Raw genomic sequence first — 13,574 nt, forward strand, 5'->3', positions numbered from 1 at the left:
ATATTGAGTACACTAAGATTACGTCTCTGTTCTATTAAAATAACGTTGCAAAAAGAGGGGTTCTGAAAGTAATCTACCTAATTTTTTTTAAAGAACCAACAAGTACTGTCAGTATCTTTTTTCTTGTAATCTAGCAGACAATCAAATCATAACACAATTTTCATGATAAAATATTCAGGTTTCTACTTCACATTTTAAAAAATATACTGATCAATAAAATGTTCAAAATTTTACTTTGTACTAATTGACAAAATATGTTGTAATTCTTATTTTAAAGTTACATTTTTATCCCTGACAAAATCATAGACGACTTTTAAAGGCATCTTATCTAAACTTTTTGAAGAAAAACTTAAAAACGTTAATTAAGTATGAAAACTATTTTCTTCGATTTTTCTGAAGTTATTATCGCATTCTATGGGTTTTTTATTATCATTTACTTATATCGAAAGTGCCAAACATTGTACCCTAACTTATTCATTTAATAAAAAACCAGCCGTGGGCTATTTTAAGAGAGAGTCTCTAGATGCTAGGGGCGCATCCGCAAGTATAATAAATGTATTAAAAAAGGCAAAAATATCAATATCTTCAAAACTGACTTTCTAAATTATACCTAACTGTTACAGGAATGCCCATGTCTAGATTCTAAATTATACCTTACTGTTACAGGAATGCCCATGTCTAGATTCTAAATTGTTCCTTAGTGTTACAGGAATGACCATGTCTAGGTTCAAAATAATACCTTACTGGTACAAGAATCCCCAAGTCTGGTTTCTAAATTGTTCCTTACTGTTACAGGAATGCCCATGTCTAGTTTCTAAATTATACCTAACTGTTACAGGAATGCCCATGTCTAGTTTCTAAATTATACCTAACTGTTACAGGAATGCCCATGTCTAGTTTCTAAATTATACCTTACTGTTACTAGAATGCCCAAGTCTAGTTTCTAAATTGTTCCTTACTGTTACAGGAATGCCCATGTCTAGTTTCTAAATTATACTTAACTGTTACAGGAATGCCCATGTCTAGTTTCTAAATTATACCTATCTGTTACAGGAATGCCCAAGTCTAGTTTCTAAATTGTTCCTTTCTGTTACAGGATTCATAATGTCTAGTTTCTAAATTATACCTTACTGTTACAAGAATGCCCAAGTCTAGTTTCTAAATTGTTCCTTACTGTTACAGGAATGCCCATGTCTAGTTTCTAAATTATACCTATCTGTTACAGGAATGCCCAAGTCTAGTTTCTAAATTATACCTTACTGTTACAGGAATGCCCATGTATAGTTTCTAAATTATACCTTACTGTTACAGGAATGCCCATGTATAGTTTCTAAATTATACCTAACTGTTACAGGAATGCCCAAGTCTAGTTTCTAAATTATACCTAACTGTTACAGGAATGCCCATGTCTAGTTTCTAAATTATACCTAACTGTTACAGGAATTCCCATGTCTAGTTTCTAAATTATACCTTACTGTTACTAGAATCCCCATGTCTAGTTTCTAAATTGTTCCTTACTGTTACAGGAATGCCCATGTCTAGTTTCTAAATTATACCTTACTGTTACAGGAATCCCCAAGTCCAGTTTCTAAATTGTTTCTTACTGTTACCTGATTCATCATGTCTAGTTTGAAAACGATAGAACAGTTTTAACGCGCCTAAATGAGCGGCTTTTGAATGGAGAATTTTGTCGTAGTTGGTCTGACACTGTAATGTAGGAAATGGAAAGTATAAATCTTTAATTTTGGCTCTCAACTTTTAAAAATAGATTTCACTTGCATTATTGTTCCAAAGGATTGATAACATTCGGTTTCATTACTCTTCATTACGGACTGTGTTACTTAAAAAATATATGTTGATTATATGAGAAGCTTTTTAGAGTGGCTGTAAAAAATGACGCATTACTGGCCTATCATTGGTCAATTAAAATGTATACTGGCCTGCCATTAGTAATTTAGTAATTAATGTATCGGGCTGTCATTGGTCATTTGTATTGTATGACGTCATATTTGTATAGTCACCATAAACAGCTTCTTATTTATCATTTAATTAGAAACTTAAAGATAAAGCACTAATGACATAAATATGCTAGCTTATTTACCTGATATTTACGTCGAAATTTAGTCAATAAAATAGCAAAAACATGTTTAATCTTTAATGATTTTTTGGCAAATTATACTTACATTTTTCCAGTAAAAATTGATTTTATTTTTGTAACTTTCTTGTTAGTTTTCAATTTAATCATTTAACAATTTATAAAATTAATCAACGTAATAGGGACTTTCCTTCCAATTTTAACTGGTCCACAATAACCCCATCCTAACAAACGGAGAGGGGGGGGGGGCAGGAGATTCTGTGTATTCAACATCCCTCAAAGTCTTGATGCAGTCTAAAATTTTATGCGTGTATCTCTAATCTAGCTAAGCTACTTTATCTTAACTACTATTATGATGAATACCCCCCCTCCCTCCTCCTGTTAATTCATGTTTTTATTTAGAAAAAACCAGACGGTGATCCAGAAATACTTTGGGGGATATTCCACTTAGTTCTATTGAAAAATCACACTAAATTTTAAATCCAATTACTTATTTCTGGAGAAAAAATCAGGGAATGATTATAAAATAAATATTGACGTCTATACACTTTTTAAAAGTGAAGCTTTCTTATAATTATTAACTTTTTGGATCAGTGTTTCCATAGTCAAATCCTAGGTGATAATTTTAGTATTGCTTAAACAGTATCCTGTATATAAGCAATTTTTAAAAAAAAAAATTTTACAATTTTGTTTCAGTGTATTTTTTATATTCTGCTAATTAACTTCTTATTCTCTAAAATTTTTAATTTCGTTGTCCTGCCATCAACAGATCTATAGTATAGATGAATATACAGACAACTACCTTCCTTCCTTTTTTAACGACTTTCTTCGTTTCCTTCTAAATTATTTTCTGCTACTTGACTGTGTTAGTATAAGCGACACAATTGGTTGATTTTAATGACTCAATAGAAAGGTTGCACAAGGTAATTGCGCTGGGGAGATAGAGTTATTTAACCCTTTCTCCCTCAAGTGTTTTACTATCTGCCATCTAATTTTAGGAATGTTGTCATCCTATTTCCTATATTTTTTATAAATTATCTTAGATTTAAACTGTTATATATAAATATATACATACATTTATACTTACAAATAACTAAAAAAAAAATTCATATTTCCCTACTTAAAATAAACCTTTTATTAAGTAAAAAAGTTTTTAAAAGCGAAGCATTTCTATAATTAGGGTCGGTCCGTCCGTCCGTACGTCCGTCCGAGATAGTTTTATTCTTTAATTGAAGCATGTTAGAATTGTCCTATCGATTTCAAACTTTGCATGGTGATTTCTGTAGTAGTTAGGTACGATTTAGAAAGCGTAGCAACTCTATAATCATTACCAAAATGTCCGTACGTCCATTTTAAACATGTTGATTTTTTTTCCTTTTTTTAAATAGCTTTTTTCGTTAATTTAGGCATGTTAGAATTGTCCTATCGATTTCAAATATTGCATGGTAATTCCTGTAATAGTTAGGTACGATTTAGAAAGCGTAGCAACTCTATAATTATTACTAGAATGTCCGTACGTCCATTTTAAACATGTTGATTTTTCTACTTTTTTAACAACAAATTTTTATATTATCTAATTATCCCTTTGATCTGATATTTGGTATATTGATTTCTGGGACAACAAAGAACAATATTTTAAGCGAAGCAACTCTATAATCAAGCCCTAAAGATGTAAGTATGTCCATAAACATAATACTGTATCAAGCAGTTTTTCAACAAATTTACTTACAATTTTGCTTCGAATCTTATACTTTTATATTCTGATTATTCAGTTCAGACACTATACAAGTATTAATGTCCGTTTGTCCTACCGTTTCAGTGCTTCGCTTTTATGGATGTTGTCATCCTTGTTTTTAATGTATTTTATTTCTATAACATTTTTTACTCGTAAGCCCTAGTATACAAGTAGATGTATAGATAGATAATATTTTGGTATATTATCTGGTATAATAAATCATCTAAAGGTAGAACGTGGCTAGAATGCATTACTGTGACATTATTCCTCCCTGGCGGTTTCCTTGATTACATTACACTGCACAATAACATAAGAATATGATCAAATGAAGTCCTGTAACTAATCTGTGATAATATGAAGAGTAAAATAGCATAAAACCACAAAACTCAACATTTCTATGTTTTTTTAGCTTGCCTACTTTTTACCTATTTTTTCAAATCAATGAGATCAAATTGAATTTTTTTCCTTTGCTTTTTAAAATTCTTCAAATTGAAACAAAATATATTTTTTTTTATTTTATAACAGCTTTACTGGCTATTTTTCTTTTGAAGAATAAGAAATCTCTCCTTGGATTGGGACGCGAATCCGCTATTAGTAATAAACTTATAAAATCGCCCAAAAATTAAACACTTTCCTATGGTCAAACTGCTCCTAAATATGGACTGAAGGGAAAAAATTTGATTTTCTGAACTATTTTATTTATTTTCAGAAATGTATCGTATTGTTTATGTGTATTTTTTAGGCACTTTTCTAGTAGAAAATATTAACCCCAAAAGAAAAATATGACTATAAAAGAGTTATTTCTTTACCTTAATATTTTTAGAACAATATTATCACAGTTAATGGTTAGGGGTTGGGGATGGGGGGTAAGTATAATCAATCCTATTTGCGGACTGTTTATATTTTTGATGACAAATATATGAGAACCCATTATTATTTGTTTGGTCCCAAGTATAAAGAACTATAAATCAATAATAAACAACACTTACAAATATATGTTACACAATGGCTTGATAATTGACAAAATTAAAAAATTGTTTGGTTGAATTACTGATTTAATTCCCTTAATCGATAACAACACCTTATTTTGCCTCTTTTAAGTTGGGTTTTCAGCCCCTGAGTGCATGTTTAATCCTGGGGGAGCACTATAACTACTTTCCTAACCTATATCGAACTCAAAATATGCATTATTTTAGATTTTTTTAAAAGGCGAAGCATTTATATAATTAAGGTCGCTCCGTCCGTCCGTCCGTCCGTCCGTACCTTCTAACTTCATCTGATTTTTGGAATAATAATTTTTATTACAAAAAGGTACAATGTTTTAAGCTTAGCATTTCTATAATCCAGTCCTAAAAATGTAAATATGTCCTTAAAAACTAAACAGTATCTTGTATTCAAGCAGTTTTGCAACAAACTTACATATGTATTTTGTTTAGATTTATACATATATATTCTAATTACTCATTTTTTACTCTGTAATGGTAATATAGTTTTAATATTCGTTTGTCCTACCGTTTCAGAGCTTCGGCCTTATGAATGAAGTCATCCTTCTTCAAGGATAGTTTTTAGTTCTTTTTTTGGTTGGAGTAAAATTGCTTTATTGCATATAATGAGTTATAGAGCAGTTGTTCAGAGGTCATAAAAAAGAGAATAAAAACACGAGACAAATCGAAATAAAGAAACCTTAATTTATGATTTCATATATATGACTTTTGTAGCATGACCGATAAACAAACAGAGCAAGTTAACTTTACATCATATTTCAATCGTTATAGGAAATCTTCATACCTATATCTTAAACAGAAAATGAGAAAATCAAGTACCCTCTAAAACTGTTTCAGACTTACAGAAATTCGAATTATAGGGCAGCTTTCCAATAATCATCAAATAAATGATCTTTAGTCCCCAAAGATATTTATCTATCCATAGTGTATTAATATTGGGACAAAATATTGTATGAAAACAAAACTTTTTCCAACCAAAGATCTTTTGAATTATGAGTTCTTCTTGTTTGGCAGCGAAGCTACTTTGCTACTTACTTTGTCCGCCCGTCCTTTATTTATTGTCATGTCGATGTTATGTCATCCATGAACACTTTTGTAAAATACCCTATAGTCGACGTCAGTTTAACCTATTGTCTAACCGTTGATTTTAAAATGGCACGTAGATATTGTGTCAACCACGACCACTTTTTTGAAGAAAAAAAGTATTTAAATTGCATAAAGACAATTAGACAGACAACATTTTTTAAAGGAAATGACGATATTTCTAAATTGGGCTTTGTAAGTTGGATTACACTTAGCACTGATGTGGTTTATTTGGCGAAAGATGACTCACTTAAAACCTCCAAAAGACAGCTTTCTGTGATTTCTTGTTACGATTCTACTTGTCAATATAAAGAAATAGATATTCCGTAACTTTGCTATTTATGGATGTAATCATTCTAGTTCCCTTTTGTGTTATTGTCCAACTCTGTATAGTTTTATGGGACAAGGTTTTATTTATTTCTGTCTAAATTGTATTCTCAAACTTGCGGATTTAGCTGCATGGTAGAATTATTGAATGAAAACATTTTTGATCAAAAAAAAATTTACACATCAATAAAAGCGATGCTCAACAAATCAACAAAAATATTAAAACAAGGACCATCTTATAGTGCCTGATAAAAATTGACGTCATACGAATGACCAATGATAGGCCAAAATACGTTTTAACTTTGGTCAATTACAATATACAACGGCTTATCATTGGTCATTTGTATTGTATGACGTAATTTTTTATTAGGCACTATAAGTTGCTTCTAGTAAGAAACCATTACATTTTTAGAAAGATGTACGAAAATATCCCTATAACTCTATCCCGAAATTACTTAAATACAATATGCTGCTCAACATGTACAGTAGATCTTTTCATGAAAATACACTTTTTCGAATTTTAGTCTTCTGCTAACCTAAAAAGTTACTTTAGGAGCCTAGAAATACATGTACAAAATTTCAGCTCCCTATCTCTACTGGCGACCTAGCGCCAGGCATGTAAAATATCAACAGATAACGGTAGCACGGCGGTTTTAACAATATCTCAGCAATGTGCAGGTTTTAAGCTCTTCTGCATATTTCAATTTAAACACATAAGGACAAAGATATTATATCCAAAAAATCTTTTGTCAAAGTCTACTCTACACCTAGCGCCAGTCAGTTTTCTAAAATCATGCATTTTATACCTGTGAAAATAGAAATCGCCAGCGCTAGGTGTAGAGTAGACTTTGACAAAAGATTTTTGGAATATTATATCTTTGGGCTTATGTGTTTAAATTAAAATATGCAGAACACCTAAATTCATCTTCCAAGCCATTCTCTAAGCATTTTAATTTTTTTATGAAATAACGGGATTTCAAAACTGCCCTTTGAAAAGGCCTAAAAAATATCTTTTTTTGTCCCTTTTTTCACTGCTTATAGTTACAACTTATTAAGATATTATGCTCAGTTAAAAAAAATCGGCGCCTCCAGCACCAAAACCGGCAAAAACTGGCAGTTCAACTTCTGTGCCCCTACTTGCCCCCCTCTTCGGCCAACAGTAGTTATCTCAAGAAGTAAAAGAGATATCAACACAGAAAGAAAACTTTTTAAATAAAACTGATTTAAGTAACCATTAAAAATTTTATTTTGGGACTTTCCTTCTAGGGGCTTGTGGAGCAAAAGACCCCCAAGGATATGAGTTCTGAGCTTATGATATCAACCTGATTTTTAAAAAAACTTTGTTAACATGATGGAACTCAGTAACATTTACAGATTTCATTTTGGGACTTTCCTTCTAGGGGCTTGTTTGGCAAAAAAAAAAAAAAAAAAAAAAAATATGAGTTCTGGACTTATTTTTAAAGAAATCAACCTAATTTTTTTTTGAGAAAACTTTTTTCACATAACCAAACTCAGCAACCTATACAGATTTCATTTTTGGACTTTCCTTCCAGGAGCTAGTGGAGCAAAAGACCCCCAAAACACAAAAAATATGAGTTCTGAGCTTATTTTTAAAGATATCAACCTGATTTTTTTAAAGAAAACTTTTTAAATAAAACTGAACTCAGTAATGTTTATACATTTCATTTTGGGACTTTGCTTTGAGGGGCTTGTGGAGCAAAAGACCCCCCAAAACACAAAAAATATGAGTTCTGAGCTGATATATAAAGATATCAACCTGATTTCTTTAAAGAAAACTTTTTAGATAAAACTGAACTCAGTAATGTTTACACATTTCATTTTGGGACTTTGCTTTGAGGGGCTTGTAGAGCAAAAGACCCCCAAAAACACAAAAATATGAGTTCTGAGCTAATATATAAAGATATCAACCTGATTTTTTTAAAGAAAACTTTTTTAACATAACCAAACTCAGTAATGTTTACAGATTTCATCTTAGGCCTTTCCTTCCTTGGGCTATTTGGGCAAAAGACCCCCAAAAACTAAAAATATGAGTTCTGGACTTATCTTTAAAAAATACCAACCTAATTTTTTTGAGAAAACTTTTTCACATAACCGAACTCAGTAACCTTTGCAGATTTTATTTTGGGACTTTCCTTTTAGGGCCTTGTTGAGCAAAAGACCCCCCCAACACTTTTATTCCTTCTAGGGGCAGGTGGGACAAAAGACCCCCAAAACAATAAAAATATGAGTTCTGAGCTTATTTTTAGAGAAATTGAGCTTATTTTTTTATGAAAACTTTTGAACATAACTGTACTAAGTACCCATTACATATTTAATTTTGGGACTTTCCTTCTAGGGGCTTGTGGAGCAAAAGACCCTCCAAAACACTAAAATAGGGGGGGGGGTCTTTTGCTCCAGAACAATCTGTAAACATTACTGAGTTTGGTTATTTTATAAAAGTTTTCTTTAAAAAAATCAGGTTGATATTTTTAAATATAAGCTCAGAACTCATATTTTTGTGTCTTAGAGGGTCTTTTGCTCCACAAGCCCCTCAAAGGAAAGTCAAAAATGAAATGTGTAATGGTTACTTAGTTCAGTTTTATCTAAAAAGTTTTCTTTAAAAAAATCAGGTTGATAACTTTAAAAAAAAGCTCAGAACTCATATTTTTTTGTGTTTTGGGGAGTCTTTAGTTCCACTAGCCCCTAGAAGGAAAGTCCCAAAATGAAATCTGCAAAGGTTACTGAGTTCGGTTATGTGAAAAAGTTTTCTCAAAAAATTAGGTTGGTATTTTTTAAAGATAAGTCCAGAAATCATATTTTTTGTTTTTGGGGGTCTTTTGCCCAAATAGCCCCTAGAAGGAAAGGCCTAAGATGAAATCTGTAAACATTACTGAGTTTGGTTATGTAAAAAAAGTTTTCTTTTAAAAAATCAGGTTGATATCTTTATATATCAGCTCAGAACTCATATTTTTTGTGTTTTTGGGGGTCTTTTGCTCCACAAGCCCCTCAAAGCAAAGTCCCAAAATAAAATGTGTAAACATTACTGAGTTCAGTTTTATCTAAAAAGTTTTCTTTAAAAAAATCAGGTTGATATCTTTAAAAATAAGCTCAGAACTCATATTTTTTGTGTTTTGGGGGGTCTTTTGCTCCACTAGCACCTGGAAGGAAGGTCCCAAAATGAAATCTGTATATGTTGCTGAGTTTGGTTATGTGAAAAAAGTTTTCTTTAAAAAAATCAGGTTGATATCTTTAAAAATAAGCTCAGAACTCACATTTTTAGTGTTTTGGGGGGTCTTTTACTCCACAAGCCCCTAGAAGGAAAGTCCCAAAATAAAATCTGTAATGGTTACTTAAATCAGTTTTATTTAAAAAGTTTTTTTTCTGTGTGATATCTCTTTTAGTTCTTGAGATAACTACTGTTGGCCGAAGAGGGGGGCAAGTAGGGGCACAGAAGTTGAACTGCCAGTTTTTGCCGGTTTTGGTGCTGGAGGCGCCGATTTTTTTTTAACTGAGCATAATATCTTAATTAGTTGTAACTATAAGCAGTGAAAAAAGGGCAGTTTTGAAATCCCGTTATTTCATAAAAAAAATTAAAATGCTTAGAGAATGGCTTGGAAGATGAATTTAGGTGTTCTGCATATTTTAATTTAAACACATAAGGCCAAAGATATAATATTCCAAAAATCTTTTGTCAAAGTCTACTCTACACCTAGCGCTGGCGATTTCTATTTTCACAGGTATAAAATGCATGATTTTAGAAAACTGACTGGCGCTAGGTGTAGAGTAGACTTTGACAAAAGATTTTTGGGATATAATATCTTTGTCCTTATGTGTTTAAATTGAAATATGCAGAAGAGCTTAAAACCTGCACATTGCTGAGATATTGTTAAAACCGCCATGCTACCGTTATCTGTTGATATTTTACATGCCTGGCGCTAGGTCGCCAGTAGAGATAGGGAGCTGAAATTTTGTACATGTATTTCTAGGCTCCTAAAGTAACTTTTTAGGTTAGCAGAAGACTAAAATTCGAAAAAGTGTATTTTCATGAAAAGATCTAAATTGTACAGTACAGACTTATTTAGTGAGATGCTTCACTTATAACAGTGTAATCGTTACAGAAATCAAGAAAATAATCATCATATCATAAAATATAATTGTAGTAAAAAATCTAGAAATCATTTGTTTAAAAATAAGACAATTAAAACTACATATCTGTTACAAACAGACCACCAGAAATAAAGAAGATGTTTATAAGTTATAACCCAAATCAAAATGATAGTTCTAAAGCTATCCTTCGCTATTATATTGTGTGTAAATGTTTGAGGAAGTTATATTTGTAATTATTGTACAGATAATTCTGTTTTTGTTGAATCTCTCAACATCTATCCCAAATTCCATTTATCTCAACAAATTTATACAAATGGAGGGATAAGACATCAGAATAAAACTAATTTGCCAATTTTTTTTCATTTTTAAAAAATATCAATGTATCTTTTTTTCGCTATAGATAAAAATAGTTGGCGACTTCCATATTATTGCAAATAAATGAGTGAATTTTTTTTAAACGAGACATATTTTTAGGCCTATTCAACGTTTGGTTCGGTGAATAAGGGCCCCTAAAAGTATCCTGTATATATAGAGCACCGCAGAGGCTAGGGAGGGAGAGACTTGGGGCAGAATAGTTTTCTCCAAGTGCAATATCCTGTCCAGGGATAAGGGATAGGAAACCTGGCCATAAATTAGGTCTCGGCCTGGTTTTGAAAGGGATCATGCAACTTTTACCATTTGCCTAATTTAATGACCTTACTGGCGGACGGCTCATATTGGCTACCGCTCTAAACCAATAGTGTTCTGTGATTTGGGCTTGTTTTGTATCATCCAATCACCAATTGGCGGAGCCAATTGGTGATTGGTTGATACAAAACAAGCCCAAATCACAGATGGCGGAAATTTCAGAAGCAGACAATTATAGAAAAAATAATGATTTTGTCTGCTACGAAAAAATAAATATAAATGGTGTTAGATCACATTAGTTTAATTATTAAATCTGCTTAGAGTTAAACATTAAAAAAGGGCCACATAGAAAAAACAAAAATAACGGGATTATTTTTTTGGAAAGAAGGTAGCTACGAATTTTCATTTGGTAGTTTATAAATTAGATGTTGTATTTTGAATTTTAAAAATTTATTACGGAATTGATACAACACCTTTACCCTAATTTTTGTACAATACAACACAGTACAGATATATCATTACATTATATCTAGTATAGTATCCAAAGAACTTGATAGAATGTTACCCAAGTGCATATTTATTTATTTATTTTGAATTTTAATTAGCAATGAAATTTTCAAATAAAATTTTTACTCATTAATAAAAATGCAAATAATACAAACTAAAATCTGTCTGAGGGAAACCCAACGATAGCTTTCTGACAGTTCAAATTACCAAAGTAAAAGATAAAAAATTTTGGGAGAGAAAAAACTTCATTTTAACAAAAGCCATTAATATATAGGTTTATAAAAAGTTATGTTTTTTACTTTAAACTAGCTACCTGAATTTGATTCTATACTTTATCTACACACACACACACAGCTTTTTCATTAGCATTTTATACGAACCACTGCGCTATCCCAAAACTGGTTTATTAGGCTAGAAATAGGCCTAGGCTTGAAATAGGCCTGAAATAATATTTTCCTACGTTTCCCATCCCTTATCCCTGATCCTGTCCCTTCCTTGATTTATACATGTTAACATTTCTTATAATCTAACCTCAAAATACACAGTGCAAATTTTAGGGAGTTTTTGCGATTTTAAGTTTTTAATAAACATATTTTTTCTATAAAACAAATAATTATAATGGCTTGGCAGCCACAAATGCCCTGTTAAAATGAGGCATTTAAAAACGGCTGCAGCTTCAGCTACCTAAAACTATGACAGAATTAAGTAGATGTTTTTCAGGTATATATAGCATTTGATAACCTTTTTATTTTAAATGCCTGTTACTTTTAGTAATAGCCATGATACTTTGAGCTTTAATCCATATATTATAATTCTAGTATCTGTAAAGTGAAAAAGTTGATGTTGTTTATACCATTTCAGATATTACATTACGTTCTTCAATGGATTAAGGGATAGATAAAAAAAAGATTTTTAATTCAATAAGTTTTTTTTTCAGAATGATCAGTTTGTAGCACTTGTAGAGTTTCACAACTTAAAACGCCGAATATTAACTAAAGATTTTCAATAAAATTATATTTAACATTTCTGCAAAAATGCTTAGGAAGGGAATCTGTTTAAGGACATACTTTCAATTTAGGACTTAATTTTAGAAATGGTTCGTTTTAATATTGTAACTTATTGTCCTTGGAATCATTATTCCAAAAACAAGAGATGAATAAGATTAATTAATAATTATGTGATACCAAAAATTAAGTCAGATTAAGATTTTTAATGTGCGTACGGACTATTATACAGTGGCTACGGTTCCTAAATTGTACTTAACTGTTATAGGAATCATCATGCAAAGTTATGCGTGCCTTCAAATCCTTGAATTATAGTTTTTTTACCTTTCCTTACAACTCAGCATTTTATTGTGTTTGTTGAAAGCCACAGATTAATCTGACGTGAGCAAAACCCAGAGAGATGGGGGAGGGGGGAATTACCCCCCTCCCCCCCTACATGGGCCGGGGTTCACAAGCTAATGCGAATTTCTTTCTATGGTTTGTGAGGTAGTGAAATTATTTCAATATATATGGTGTTCATATACATTTTCTTATAAAGATAATCCGCAATTTGTCATAAAAATTATTTAATAAATATTTATGAGAATTGTCCATATTGAGCGAGGAAAGATAAATAATTATTTATAATGAACATATTTTTAAAAGCGAAGCTTTTCTATAATTAGGGTCGGTTCGTCCGTACCGGATAGCTTTTTTCGTTAATTTAGGCATGTTAGAATTGTCCTATCGATTTCATACTTTGCATGGTGATTCCTGTAGAAGTTAGGTACGAGCTAGAAAGCGTAGCAACTCTATAATCATTACCAGAATGTCCGTACGTCCATTTTAAACATGTTGATTTTTTACATTTTTAACAACAAATTTGTATGTGACCTAATTATACAAGTGTTAATGTCCGCTTGTTCTACCGTTTCAGAGCTTCGCTTTTATGGATGTTGTCATCCTTGTTATAGTGTAAATTTCATAGGCTATCTACGTGTTAAGATTAAATAATCAAAAGGCAAGATACTAAGATTATATTTTGGTAGGCATTGTCAATAAATGTTGATTGTCTTAGAAACGAATAATTGGCTGCTCTTTATTTT

The 13,574-nt window shown here is 31.3% G+C and overlaps 1 protein-coding gene across 1 annotated transcript in view; it reads left to right on the forward strand.

The window, feature by feature from the left end:
- LOC145322438 (uncharacterized) overlaps positions 1-13,574 on the forward strand; it is a 442,211-nt gene that overhangs the window by 185,859 nt on the left and 242,778 nt on the right. The gene's annotated exons all lie outside the window — the stretch shown is intronic.

Source organism: Acartia tonsa, chromosome 6 (assembly GCF_053477335.1).
Source record: "Acartia tonsa isolate MP-2025a chromosome 6, ASM5347733v1, whole genome shotgun sequence".
NCBI classification, from domain to species: Eukaryota; Metazoa; Arthropoda; class Copepoda; order Calanoida; family Acartiidae; genus Acartia; species Acartia tonsa.